The 13,494-nt window shown below is 38.0% G+C and overlaps 1 protein-coding gene across 1 annotated transcript in view; it reads left to right on the forward strand.

Moving 5' to 3' along the window:
- The first annotated feature begins 3,602 nt into the window (after nt 1-3,602).
- atp2b2 (ATPase plasma membrane Ca2+ transporting 2) overlaps nt 3,603-13,494 on the forward strand; it is a 204,053-nt gene continuing 194,161 nt past the window's right edge. Inside the window, exon 1 of the mRNA XM_089125103.1 lies at nt 3,603-3,738. The gene's annotated coding sequence lies outside the window, so the exon portion shown is untranslated. The remainder of the gene's footprint in view (nt 3,739-13,494) is intronic.

The raw sequence follows: 13,494 nt of genomic DNA on the forward strand, positions 1-13,494 counted from the left end.
AAAAACAGAAGGTGGTCGAATGAAAAGATGCACGAGAGACGAGAGTTGTCGTATTTCCCCGCGTTTATAGAGTCACTCAAACGTTACACTCGTCGTCTTCTCAAAATCCGAATTACAACTTCGTATAGATGACATTGATTGTATCGTTGATACTCATTAGTTTATTCATTTTGCGTTTGTACAGAATTAACACAAAATTAGTAAAAGAACAAATATTGCAGTATGAAATATGGAAATATATCTCCATGCTGAGCCTTTTTTGCACTTCCTGATTTCCCTTGAGAATCCTTGTCCAATGAATGGACGACCTTAGCACACCTGTGGTTTGGTTTACAAATTTTGGTTCACTTGCAAAAAGAGCAGTGTGAAAGCGAACCGTACCCAAAAAAAATAATAATAATAATTTATTTGGTCCGGACCAAAGCAAGTGAACTATCGGACTTTCCTGGTGTGAATACACCCTAAATGATGACAGAATGTTCTTTTTTGGGTGAAATATCCCTTTAAACACTCTGGGATGATTTCCACTGTAAGTGTCGTACTGTATTATGTGTTTTTTTAACAGCATAGCATATAGTGTTGATACAGCTTGCCTTATGCTGAACTCAACGAATACAGAATGGGAGTAAAGCACATTTCTTAACATAGTTGCTAAAAACTGGCCCACAAATGACCAAGTCTCACAATCTGTGTCTGAAAACTTTATATCCTTTATATTATAACTTTATATGTTTGGAAATTAAAGCACATCTTTTGAAAATCTTTTCAATCCACGGTCAATGCTCATATAGATGCATATTCTGGTTTAGGCAGCTGCTGGTTGGAAATGTTTTAAATTGCCCTATTTTACTACTTTAATGGTTCCTAATGTTGTTTCACAGTCTCCTACTACATGTTTACATTCATCCAAGGTCAAAAACACCGTAATGTCCTCATAATCTCCACTGCAGCTTCAGCTCTTTCTCTCAGTGTCTGAAACGCTTCCATTGAGGATTCAGTCTCTCTAAGCTCCGCCTCTCCGAGAGCTGCTCTGCTCTGATTGGTCTGAAAGCAAACACTCATTATCACATCTGAATCTCAGTTCTTGATCACAGTGATTCGAACAGTAACGATGGCGTGGGTTTTACCGTATCAATCTCATCAAAGTGGATTTGCTTTGTCAGCAGAAAACAGCGTCTTCTCGACACAAACACGAACCAAACTCTTCCAGTCTTCCAGATACTCTACAGTGTTTGAGGGCGGAGCTAAGAGACGCTGGCATTATGCAAATGAGTTACAAACCTACAAGCAGGAAGTGAGAGCGAATTACTGATGATGACTCGTTTCAGTTCAGAATCACTTCTTTCTCTTGAGAGACAAAAACTCAATTTATCTGCACTTTGATCTTTAAAACGTTGCAACCAGCCTAGTGAAGGTAATATCCCAAAAAGTATAATAGGGGCACTTTAAACATGCGGTTGGATTGATGTTGCCAATTAAGCATATCTGGCCGTTTTCCTCCCGTCTTCTAGATGATGTGCCGTACACACTCCTGAAGTGTTGAGACAGGTTTCACAGGATTACAGGAATGATTTCTGAGCCTGTGCGAGGAACAGGGCGAGCTGTAGATTAACACCTGCTTCACCTCCAGAAACCACTGCGGCTTTAATTCCCTCCACACACACACACACACAGACATTCCATGACGGATTGAGAGCCTTCCGACGGCACAGACCTGGATCTGCTCATTAACTCCTTTACATTATGCTGCATATAACTTGTTGTTACTGCTGATTTTTCAGTGTGTCTCATGTTTTGTCCACTGTCCAAAGAGCTAAAGTTTGATATTGTTCAGTGAGTGATTGTTCACTCACATGAGGGCATCAACCTGAAGTTAATTCACATTTTAAGCACTTGATATTATCACACCCATTTTTAAATAATCAGCCATTAGAAAAACATGTGATATAATGAAATCTCCAAAGTATGTTGCCTGACACCTACTTATACCAAATGTGTGTATCTCAGTTGGCGAGTATGTGGAATGGTGTCAATCACCAGTTGGCTGGTGACATTTTTATGAATTTGAATTAATGCAATATTGTTAGAGCAGGAATGTAAACAGAGTTGACGGGACAGTGCTTTATCGTCCCACAGAAGTTTAAGCTCAGCCAATGTAAACATTCAAGCAAAAGAAGACTCTATAGGGAACTAAATTATTTTCTTAAATTAGTTTAAAGTCCACAATCATTTGAAACACGCCCAGAAAGCTGCCTCAGACAGAGCCCCTATATTTAATCGCGCCCTTTTTCCACTTCTGCTTGAAAAAAAAATTCACAAAAAGTATCCTAAACACAGTCAGTTTTGTATCAAGTAAACAGAAATAAAGTGACTTAAAGTGACAGCAACCTAAAATTCCTGCGGCTGTATGTCTGTTGTTAAAGTTCTTCAACAAAAAACAGAGAAAACTTTTTACTTTAATAATGATTAAACTGTTTAATATATACAGTGAAGACTTTGCAGTGATATTTTTACATTTGATTAATTTATGAAATTTTCTGTATCTGAAAACTGCCTGTTTTATCATGGCTGGTAAAATCATATTTATCATATTTAAGTCACTGGTAATTATTAAAGAAAATCTAAATTATATCTCCTTTAATAACATTATCAAAACGTTAAAAGAGAAAACGGTAAAGTTTAGAGAACATTCAAAAGTAACATTCCCATAATGTTTGCAAAATTATTAAATGTATAATCACAATACAATCAAAATTGACATCCCTTCAAGAGGGCATTACACATTTTCAATTAATGGTTTGTTTGTCTTTGAACTCAGAAGTTGTAAACTATTTTTCTAAAAGAAAAACTATAATAAAAACCACACTGCATTACAGTAAAAAGTTTGTAGGCTGTGCAAATTGTACGTTCTGAGAGCTTTTTTTTGCTAAGCGAGAGTGAAATTATAAGTAAATGATAGGTCAAAAATAGGTCTACAATTTGAAAAGTTACATTTCTAAAATCTACATGGAAAGATAATTAAGTTTATTATAAAGCAGGCATTTGGATTCACTCCAATAAATCCAAAAACAACAGATTTGGGATTAATATATATATATATATATATATATATATATATATATTATATATATATATATATATATATATATATATATATATATATATATATAAACTAACAAAATAAGACCGCCCTGCATTTGTTCTTGTCCAAAAAGCCGCTTAATACGTCACAATTTTCAAATTCTCTTTCACGTGACTAACGTTTTCTCTAACGTTCACAGAACTTCACACACAAAAAAAAGTTTGAACAGTCTGAGAACATTCGGAAATTACGTTTTATAACTTAAAGGGAACGTTCGCAAAACGTTCTTAGATTGGTTTTTTGTTTTTTGTTTGGTAGCAAAATGTTTATTTGTAATGGAAATCCTCCTATAACTAAATATCCAAAAGACGCGAGCAGCGCGTAGTTTTCAGGACATTTCAGGACTTCTGTCTTGGGTGTTTTAGGACGGCGAGTGTGTAATGCACACACTGATGCTTGCAGGTGAAATTCATTTGACTCTGTGAATGAATGAAAACTTCGCCGTGTGTGTTGTGAGCCGCTCTTCCCCCCGGGGTAACACACACATAAGAGACGTAATGGAAAAATCTCAGTCACTTCAATCTCCTCAAAGCCCCCGGATCTCCTGCAAACTCATTGCACTGGAGCTCGAAACACACGCCAGAGGAACACGCGAGGTAAGTGTATGCTTCATTTATTGATCATATATTGTTGACGTTACGGGGACGCGCCTCTGAGAGCGCGCGAGCTGATCGAGATCGAGCATCCCTGGGAACCATAACCATTACAGAAATAGAGAACGTGATCGGAGGATGAATAACTTTCAGATGGCTGGAATCATATGAATGCATAATCAGCATGAGATTTGAATACACGCAGAAGAGCCTCGAAGCGATGTGTGTCTGTATTGTTCAGGCAGTTTATTGATTGTGGTTTCGATATGAGAACAGCGGTGGATATGGATATTTTATTACGAATAAGACCTCGAAGAAACATTAGAGAGCAATGATTATAATCAAGCTGGCTCTAATGTGGCAATGCATAAAGCAGAACGTGCACTAGCTTTTTATGAAGGCGCTTGCCTGGTAGAGTTGGTGTTCAGATATTGTCTCATATTCTGGGCTGAAATGCAGGTCATTGAGCTGGAATGCTGAAAGGTGGAATTTAATTTTAGTCTGGTGATTTGTGAAGGTTATTATTATGTTAGAATGAATATCCCTAATGAAGTTGTGACTCACTTCACTGTACTTACTGTTACACACACGTTTTCAGTTCTCAGGATAAAATAATGTTTCATAGATGTCAGGTCGGGATATGTCTGAAGTTGTATACACGTATGTTATGCATTTTAAATGTCCTCACGTTTTATACGTAGTTAATTGATTTAATTTGGCTTTTGGCAGACGGTCTTAACCAATGCTACTACGCATTTCATCAGGTCAGGCATTCCCTGGGAATTGAACCCATGACTTTGGTGTTGCTAGCGCTGTCCTCTACTGTTCAAAGCACAGGGAGGGACATCACTTGCATACATGATTGTACATTTCTGCTAATGTACTTACTGCGTTGGTTTGCCAGTAGAAACTGAAACCTTTCCCCATTTTTGCTGTGTCATGAATTATTGCATTTCATAAAAACTGGTTCAGTTTTGCTGAAAAGCCAATAGGTAGTTTGACGGCAGTGTGTTCTGTGAAGGCATGTCCCGTTGTTGGATCAAGATTGTGATTTCAGAAATACTGACATTCACAAATAAACCCCCCTGAAAAACATTCACTGATGTTAGGTTTATTAAATATTTAGATACAGTTGAATAGTGAATATGTGCATATCAGAGATACATGATGTCCACTTGAGATGGAGGGCTTGTTATTTTCATAGTGTCTCAATCTGACATTAATGAACACATCCTTTAAGTGCAGTGCTTCATTTTTATTGGCAGGGTCATTACAATGTTTTGCTGAGTTTATATTTAATAAGAGAGTCGTTCAGCTGCTCATTTAGCCAAATCTGATCAAAGCAGAAATCATTGAAATGCCACACGATTACATGAAGCACTAAAGCTTGTTTCTAGAGATGCACCGATATAAACAGGCCGATAACCGATAATTCTTTATATTTGAAAGCTGATAACCGATATCAATAAATCTAAATCCAATTTTTTTATTATATTTTAGGCTCTCGATATTTAAAGCCATAACCAAAACACACAATTATAAGTAACATGAAAGACTTAACTGTTGCACTTATTATTATTATTTTTTTAAGTGATTCTAATAATATTTCAAGTCATTCAAACAGTGTGAACAGTGCACATCTGAAGTGTCTCCATACATTATTATCAGCTTTAATATATCTGGCAAATAATAATAATATCGGGGCCGATAACAATAACATTAAAAATGAACATTTATCTGCCAATGCGGTCTTCCAGCACTCAGGTGGGTTTTGCTCATGTGTTGGCAGTGTACTTCTCAAGTGTACTTTTGGCATATTAGCATTACATTTACAGTAAACATGAAAGGCCCTATTTAATATATGGTTTCAGGATAACATTATAAAATGAGTCAGAATTAAAATTTTGGAATATGACAAGAATATTTGACCATTTCTTTAGTCATTAGTTTAAGTTGTAATTGACCACTGGTAACATGAGTTATGAGTTACCCCAGTGATGCATCTCCATCCCATCCAACATTGTGTCCTTATTGTGTCCTTATTGTTTTTTTTGTGTTTTTTTTTGTATCATGCATTTAATAATTGTGGGGTCACATGGGTTTTATTGTTTTAGGTACAGATTGAGCACACCCTGAGAGTTGCATGGGGAATGCTCATTTTAACTAATTTAGGAAATATCAGTTGTGCAATTGACAATATTAGTTTTTTTTATCTTGCCTGAATGTTTTATAGTGTAGATTGATTGTTTTTAAACTCTTTGTCTTAAAGGGATAGTTCACTTTGAAATTAATTTTTGATATGTTTTAGCTTACCTCAAGGGCATCCAAGATGTACAGTAGGTGTCTTTGTTTCAATTCACTTTCAGTAGTTTCAATTTTGATATTTTTGGGTCAAACCGTTCTTGTCTGTCAGTCATATAATGGAGGTCCTTGGAGTCCACCTGACTGTGATTACAAGAGGTAAAAACGATATAAATACTGTTCGTTTTCTCACACAAACCGCTCGTTTCGTGTCTTAGGCCATCAATGTGAACTTACATTTACGACTCATTAAATCATGTTTAATTAAAAGATATCAAAAATGAATTTCAAAGTGAACTATCCCTTTAACTATCATTGAGGGAACTTTGCTGACATGTATAGACAATAGAGTTAGTTTTACAGAAAATGGTACGTTCCAATTAACCAAAGGCGGTAACAAATGATGCATTTAAAGGATAATTCCAGTACTTAGCACTTTGAGTCTATTTTCTAGTTTGTTTTGGATGAACTAGAGTGGTGGAAACAGAAATGTTGCCGATGGGTCCAGTATTGACTTATTGACTGGTTTAGAATCGCCTCTGACCGCTTCAGAGTGGCTGTCTATGAGCGTGCACAAACATGTCCTTAAACAACCCTTATCGTTCGTTTTCAAAACTGTGCAACTCAGTTGTGTTCATGTAGTTCACGTCTTCTGTCTTTTAGAATAAAAATATCATCCGTATCAAATGAGCGCACATGTTTTTCATGCACGTTTTTGCGATTTATGCACATCTTGGCTTTTCATATACAGTATATTTCATATTTTTATATGTGATATCCTGAAAGGTGCATCAAAATAAGTGGACGGAAACACAGCTATTGTTGAATGTCTAGGAAATGTTAGTCAGGTCTGTGAATATCCCACAATGCATTGTTCTGAAAATCAAGGATTGTGCGCTGGAAAATTAGCGTTTTGCTGTTGAATGACCTCTAATTAAAAACTGCCACACATCAGCAAGGGATATATTGCAATTATACGTATTGATTTGTTTCTCCGAAATATTTCCATTCAGTCTGTTCTCTCACTCCATCAGGGGCCGAACGAGGCCATCAACTTCCTCTCATTGCTTTAGTGTTGACCGAAACATATAAATCTTCTGTAGGCTGAGCCTCATCCTATATTTATTTTAATGGCCTTTATGGATATGATTTCGTTGAATAATGCGTCATTTTTTAGCTGGTTTGGTGTGATGATGATCACAAAAATGATCTTTAGTTGAAATTGGTTTGATATACATGGTCATCCACATAAAACAGAAATGTATTCAAAATAAATATAATTTTTCAATTCTATGTGATTTTCATGTAGGATATTGAGCTATTTATGATACTAAATGCATCTTAGAGAACTGAACTGAAGAACTGAAGTATTATTAGCATTATTATTGTCATCAATACATGTAGTTATTAATTGGTATATGTTATGGTATTGCTAATTCACTCATTACAGTGATTTTACCATGGAAAAATATTATTGCTTATTGCTTTATTTGTGTAATGAAATGAAACATCATCAACATCATCAAGCAAACATCACCTCTTCATTGCAAGTCTCCATCTTTTAATTTAAATTCAGTTCCATTACAGTATAAAACTACTTTTAGACTGATAACATGTGATTAGCTCAGTGTGAACATAGTAAGCTTGTCGTCAGCACTTTTGGACATTCATATACTCTCACCTAAAGGATTATTAGGAACACCATACAAATACTGTGTCTGACCACTTTCGCCTTCAGAACTGCCTTTATTCTATGTGGCATTGATTCAACAAGTTGCTTAAAGCATTCTTTAGAAATGTTGACCCATATTGATAGGACAGCATCTTGCAGTTGATGGAGATTTGTGGGATGAACATCCAGGGCACGAAGCTCCTGTTCCACCACAACCCAAAGATGCTCTATTGGGTTGAGATCTGGTGACTGTGGGCCAGAACTCATTGTCATGTTCAAGAAACCAATTTGAAATGATTCAAGCTTTGTGACATGGTGCATTATCCTGCTGGAAGTAGCCATCAGAGGATGGGTACATGGTGGCCATAAAGGGATGGACATGGTCAGAAACAATGCTCAGGTAGGCTGTGGCATTTAAACGACGCCCATTTGGCAATAAAGGGCCTAAAGTGTGCCAAGAAAACATCCCCCACACCATTACTCCAGGCATGATGGATCCATGTTCTCATTCTGTTTACACCAAATTCTGACTCTACCATCTGAATGTCTCAACAGAAATCGAGACTCATCAGACCAGGCAACATTTTTCCAGTCTTTAACTGTCCAATTTTGGTGAGCTCTTGGAAATTGTAGCCTCTTTTCCCTTTTTGTAGTGGAGATGAGTGGTACCCGGTGGGGTCTTCTGCTGTTGTAGCCCATCCGCCTCAAAGTTGTGCGTGTTGTGGCTTCACAAATGCGTTGCTGCATACCTCGGTTGTAACGAGTGGTTATTTCAGACAAAGTTGCTCTTCTATCAGCTTGAATCAGTCGGCCCATTCTCCTCTGACCTCTCGCATCAACAAGACATTTTCGCCCACAGGACTGCCACATACTGGATGTTTTTCCCTTTTCACACCATTCTTTGTAAACCCTAGAAATGGTTTTGTGTGAAAATCCCAGTAAATGAGCAGATTGTGAAATACTCAGACCGGCCCGTCTGGCACCAACAACCATGCCATGCTCAAAATGGCTTAAATCAGCTTTCTTTCCCATTCTGACATTCAGTTTGGAGTTCAGGAGATTGTCTTGACAAGGACCACACCCCTAAATGCAATAAAGCAACTGCCATGTGATTGGTCGATTAGATAATTGCATTGAGAAATTGAACAGGTGTTCCTAATAATCCTTTAGGTGAGTGTATATCTAAATCTTTGAGCTGCCAACTTAGTCAGTATTTAAAGGAGAACTCCGGTCAATTTTAACATTGAGCTAATTTTTTTGTACATTTGGAGTACTGACAAAAACGTCAAAAATCGGTGTTGCCTACACTGTTATCCTCTCTTTAAAATTCGCACCCTGTTGACTTCAATGGGGCAAGTTCTAAACCTGCTTTTAGCCTCTTGACATCCTTGATTTGTCATTACGAGTGCACAGCCATGTGAGTGGTGTTATTAAGAGTGACCACGGTCAATCTGACTGCAGTAGATGTGAAAGATATTAATAAAAATGATGCAGCACACATACCTCTATTTGCTTCCTGTTTTCGGTCGAAGCCCACAGTAGTCGATTGTCGAGTTCACGCGCGTGATCATTGGTAACTAAACAACATTGAAGACTCAGACTGTCAGCTGTCAGCCGATGACGGTGCTCTGTGGTGTTCTGAGAATATCAGCTCAAATGGATAGTTCATACGAATCAGATGTTGAACATCATTTAGTTACCAATGATCGCGCGCTTGAACTCGACAATCGACTTCTGTGGACTTCGACCCAAAACAAATAGAGGTATGTGCGCTGGCTGAATTAACATCAATTTTATTAATATCGTTCACATCTACTGCAGTCAGATTGACCGTGGTCACTCTTAATAACACCACTCACATGACTGTGCACTCGTAATGACAAATCAAGGATGTTAAGAGGCTAGAAGCAGGTTTAGAACATGCCCCATTGTAGTCAACAGGGTGTGAGTTTTAAAAAGATGATAACACGGTGTAGGCAACACCGATTTTTGACGTTTTTGTCTGTATCATAGCACTCCAAATGTACAAAAAAAATTAGCTCAATGTTAAAATTGACCAGAGTTCTCCTTTAATGTAATTGATAGTGAATTTCCTACTTCGACAGAATTTTTGGAAAGTATTTAATTCACAGCTGGATGATCAGGGCCAATTTTACCCTGTCAATCAAAAAATCTCTCCCAACTTATGCGGTAAACTATTGGGAAACCTCTCATATGGCACATTACTATAATATTAGAGGTTAAAATGAGCAACAGAGCCTAAACTATTATATTCAACTACTGTTTATTTTTAGATTTTGGTAAGTTGGACTCCTTCGATAGTCCTTCCACTTTCCTTTTGACGTTCATGCTTGCAGTCAGACTGCAACTCAAATTGTCTCTTGTGTTGAAATTAGGGCTGTTAAATGACAATAATGCATAAATATTTTTTTTTAAAGAGCAATGTCAAAGAGATGGTTAAAGAAGGCTCTATTTGAAACAATCAAGCCAGGGTTGACAGATCTACAATAAATGCCGTTTTAATGCACTTAAATGTGTCTTTTCTTCCACTTTAATAAAGGTTATAGCATGTTTTTCCATGTTTTTTGCATGAACATCAAAAGGAATGTTGAAGGATAGAGTACAACTTATCAAAATGGATCCTGTCTCATGTCAATCTGAAAACCGCACCTGAATATAATAGTTTAGGCTCTGTTGCTCATTTTAACTTCTAATATTATAGTAATATGCCAAATGAGAGGCTTCCGTGTATAGTTTACTGTTTATTTAGTTTCCATTAAAGTCCACCTGTAGTCAATAATTATATCTCTTAAAACTCATCTTTGATCACCAACATTTTAAGATATCTTGAATGTAACTCGACACCCTTGCCTCATTTAGTTATATGAATATGCAAATGAGCCCCACCTGCTGTGCTGTCGACTTATGAATTTGCACATGGTTTGTCTTAAAGCATATTAAAAACACCACATGGACACATAAACAACATTAAAAGCTGGATTTTCATCACAAGAGGACTTTAAGACAATCTAAATATCAGTATGTGCAGATATCATTCTGAATCCTCAGATTCCTGTGTCGACGAGCTGACGTTGGTGTGTCGGACTCTTCCTCTGTTTCATCCTCTGATGTATGAAAGTGTTTTTGGAGCAGGAGAGCGTTTGATTCCGACTAATTAAACAAGGATCTGAGAGCCAATATTGATGTAGCAGGTGCTTGGATCTTTTATAATGAGTCGTTCCTGAGAAATCTAATGAATAGTCAAAGTTTGACGGGAGTTTGTTTGTACAGAAGCGTCCAGATGTGGTCGCGCAGCTCAAAGCACTGCGGTTTCTGTGTGAACACAGGCCGCTCTCAGCCTAATGCTCGGGTTTCTCTCCAGTGTTAATGACTTCTGAGTCCTGCTGAGACTTAATATCCAGAGCCGACAGGAGACCGTCGACACGTACCCATAACGGTCCTTTACAGAGTGTGTGTTTCTGGGTGAGAGGTTCTGAAGAGGGCAGTGTGTGTGATGCGCTCTGTACGTCACCGGCAACAGAGAAAACACAGTGGTGAACGTGTTCGTTAAAGTCACAATGAAATCAATTGACCTTTTTTTTTTTTTTTGCTGGGCAACGAATAATCGCATCCCAAATAAAAGTTTGTGTTCACATAATATATGTGTGTGTACTGTGTAGGATTATTTTTATATAAATACACACCCATGCATGTATATTTAAGAATTAGTTTATAAAAAATATTTATTTTTATATATATAATATAAATGATGTATAAATATATATACAGTATGCTAATATTTCTTAAATATATACATGCATTTTTTGCGTATTTATATATACAAAATAATTATACGGAGTACACACACACATATATTAAAGCAACACCAAGTAAGTTTTCCTCTGCGGTCGCCCTACAGGTTGGAAGTGGAATTGTCCATTACCACTGTGGTAAATAATTTAGCCTACCGCTGCCGACTGTCACACACACAAACTCACTGTTTATCCAGTACCGGCTTTGGAATGAACGATGTCCACACAGACAAGGTGTTGCATGATTTCATGAAAATATGATGTATTGCGACATCAGAAACAAAGAAAACAAAATAATAAAAAAATAGTCATTATAGTCATATCGCTTGACGTAAAGCAAGTCAAATTTGTCATTTACATCAGCCGGCATAAATACGCCGTCAAGTGGCATCGTAACTCTGCCCAAACTGGGCGCTCGCATGATATGAAGCAATTTCTGGCGCATAATGTGACGTTTGAGAACCTAAAACTCAGTTTCTCTCAGTTGACACGGCAACACATAACCGGTGTTATCAGAAATCTCTTCACCTTGGCCAGAGTTTTTAGAAATAATCATTTTCGTGTAAATGAGAGGCCAAACTGCAGGGAAACATCTGCGTCTTCCCTTCGTGTAAACGCCATTAATGGGAACATTCAGACTGATCTCATGAAGTAGCGTGTGTATGATACGCCAATTCGTATTTCCATTTTTGGCGTTCTATCAAGACGCATAATCGCCTTTCAGCGTGTTTATGAACGCCGTTGACTTAACGTTATATAAATATATGACTTACCTCAACCCCGTCCCTAAACCTAACCGTCACTGGGGTTAATGGCATTTATGACTGGAGATTTGACTGCGTGTACAGACACGCGGAATGACGCGGACGTTAATGGTGTAGACATACACGCATACACGCGTACACACGCGGATAGCTCAAAATGTGTAGAGATAACACGCCACCCGACTCGAAAGTGGCGTATATGTTTACGCAAAAGTCATGATGTCATGTTGGAACATTAGTAAAACTTTCTTAGAACGTATTTTTTTGTTATCTGAGTTAGTACGTGTATGTGAACTGGGAATCTGCCATGGTCTCGACTATGAAGACAGCAACTCAAACTGTGTTTATAAAAATGCATGTGATTGTGGGAAATGGTGTGTGGTTTTTGTACTGTAAAAGAGTAACAGACGGAGGAATTTGGGCTTATAAAGACAGGAGTTTGTCAGGAGGATGTCCAGGGTTTGGGTTTGGACAGCACATGTATCGTATACTAATAATATCTGTGGTGGGAGGGCATGCTATTTAAAGTTGTCCTGGCCTGTGGGTGACGTCTCGCTAAGGCTCAAAGGGCATGAGATTCCCAGTGTACAGATGCCTTCTCCATCCAGACCCGGACCTCACATCGCAAGCTCGGTTTGATGCCTCCTCGTGTCATGGGGTTAAATAACTCACTACAGGGAGACTCGCTTCTTCAGGCCGAGGAGGATCTTCTACTGGGGGAGTCTCACACAGAGATCTGAAACACACAAATCAAAGTGAAAAATATCAAATTATACTTTGCATAAAGTATCATCTTCAGATCTTTCATCTAAACGAGTTATATCTCTAGCAGGAAATGTTTTATGAGCAGCAGGAGAATCATATTCATCCGCTCAGAGCCAAAGTACCACCACAATATTCATCCGCTCAGAGCCGAAGCACAACCACAATATTCATCCGCTCAGAGCCGAAGCACAACCACAATATTCATCCGCACAGAGCCGAAGCACAACCACAATATTCATCCGCTCAGAGCCGAAGCACAACCACAATATTCATCCGCTCGGAGCCGAAGCACAACCACAATATTCATCCGCTCGGAGCCGAAGCACAACCACAATATTCATCCGCTCAGAGCCGAAGCACAACCACAATATTCATCCGCTCGGAGCCGAAGCACAACCACAATATTCATCCGCTCAGAGCCGAAGCACAACCACAATATTCATCC

Source organism: Pimephales promelas, chromosome 21 (assembly GCF_988280905.1).
Source record: "Pimephales promelas chromosome 21, fPimPro1.hap1.1, whole genome shotgun sequence".
Taxonomy (NCBI): Eukaryota; Metazoa; Chordata; class Actinopteri; order Cypriniformes; family Leuciscidae; genus Pimephales; species Pimephales promelas.